The 1,650-nt window shown below is 41.3% G+C and overlaps 1 non-coding gene across 1 annotated transcript; it reads right to left on the bottom strand.

Annotated features, from left to right (window-relative positions):
- Nucleotides 1-515: 515 nt before the first annotated feature.
- On the bottom strand, nt 516-622 carry LOC141602985 (small nucleolar RNA R71). Its single transcript, XR_012524886.1, has one exon. It is a non-coding gene; the product is annotated as a small nucleolar RNA R71 (small nucleolar RNA).
- Between the last annotated feature and the right edge of the window lie 1,028 nt (nt 623-1,650).

The following is a 1,650-nucleotide window of genomic DNA, read 5'->3' as shown; positions in this document are numbered from 1 at the left end:
CCTTGACGAACAATAGGAGACTTGTTAGGAGGAATTTGAGAGGTGTTGGTGAAGTTGTTCAACCCACTAGTGAGTTTGTCAATCCTTTCGCAATAGAAGGAGAAGAAAACCCATTACACAATACCCCACAAAATCCACCTACAATGCCAAAATTCTCGTCACACTCCATACCCACCGAGGAGAATCTACCAAATGGTACTCCTACACCACAACATCTTACCGGAAATTTTATTGCCAAGTCCGCCTTCATCCAACTAGTTGAGAGGAGCCAATTTGGGGGGATGCCTAGTGAGGACCCTCATTCTCATATGGAAACCTTTTGTGATTATTGTGATGCTATCTCTCAAACGGGCGTGACTCAAGACCAAATTAGATGGGTCTTATTTCCTTTCTCTTTAATCGGCACCGCGAAGCAATGGTTGAAGGGCCTTGATAAGGTCACCCTTGGAATAGATTCTTGGAAGAAGTTGGCTCTAGCTTTCTACAAAAAATTCTACCCACCGGAAAAGACTAACATGCTAAGAGCTCAAATTACGGGTTTTAAGCAAAGGGATGAAGAGTCTTTGTATGAAGCTTGGGAGCGGTTCAAAGGTATTTGTCGCTCATGTCCTCACCATGGACTTAGCGAATGGTTTTTGGTGCAACAATTTTGGAATGGTTTATATGAAGATTCTAGGAACATTCTCAATATGGGATCCAACGGAATGTTCACCGAAGTTGATGACAATCAAACATGGAACAAGATTGAGGAAATGGCGGTCCATAACTCACAATATAGTAGACCTCGCAAGGCTACTAGAGGAGGAAAGCATTAAGTGGACTCCGTTACTCAATTGGGTGCTCAACTTAGTGCTCACATTGACACAATCAACTTGAAGTTTGAACAAGCTATGGCTAGACTTGAGGAAAACTCAAAATCATCGAAGCATCATGTCAATGCCATGACGGCATCCTCATCAATCCCAAGCGGGATATGTGAGAATTGTGGAACTTTGGGTCATGACTCAAGTGAGTGTAGGGGAACAACCGAACAAGTGAATGCTTTCCAAGCATATAAAAGTGGTACCCCTTATTCAAATTTTTACAATGAAAACACCAAGTTCCATCCAAATCTCTCATACAAAAGCCAAAATGTTCAAAACCCTCAAACAACATACACTCCACCACCCATGAGAAACCAAAATCAAAGACCCTTTTACAATCAAAACCAAGGTTACCAAAATCAAAATCCATACAATCACCAAAGTGACCAAGGTTTTGATGTCCAAAAAGCGGTCCTCCAAATGCAAAAGAATCAACAAGAATTTTTCACCCAAATGCAAAAAGATAGCCAAGCAAAAGAAACCACCATCAACAACATTCTAGCTCACACCAAGATGTTGGAAACACAATTGACTCAACTAGCATCTTCAAACTCACAAAGACAAAAGGGGCAATTACCACCTCAAAGTAATCCCCCTAGACATGAAACGGTTAGTGCCATTCACTTGAGAAGTGGTACAAGGTATGAAGCACCGAAGAAGCAAGTTGAGGATGAAGTTGTGGAAGCTAGTGAAAAGGAAGAAATTGTGCAAAACTCCAAAGATGGAGAATCATCAAAAGAAGAAAGTTCAAAGAAAAATGAAGACAAGGCCAAAGAGAAGGAGCCCA

This window comes from Silene latifolia, chromosome 9 (genome assembly GCF_048544455.1).
Source record: "Silene latifolia isolate original U9 population chromosome 9, ASM4854445v1, whole genome shotgun sequence".
Lineage (NCBI taxonomy): Eukaryota > Viridiplantae > Streptophyta > Magnoliopsida > Caryophyllales > Caryophyllaceae > Silene > Silene latifolia.
Note: the sequence above shows the minus strand (reverse complement) of the source record. Positions and strands in the feature narration are given on the sequence as shown.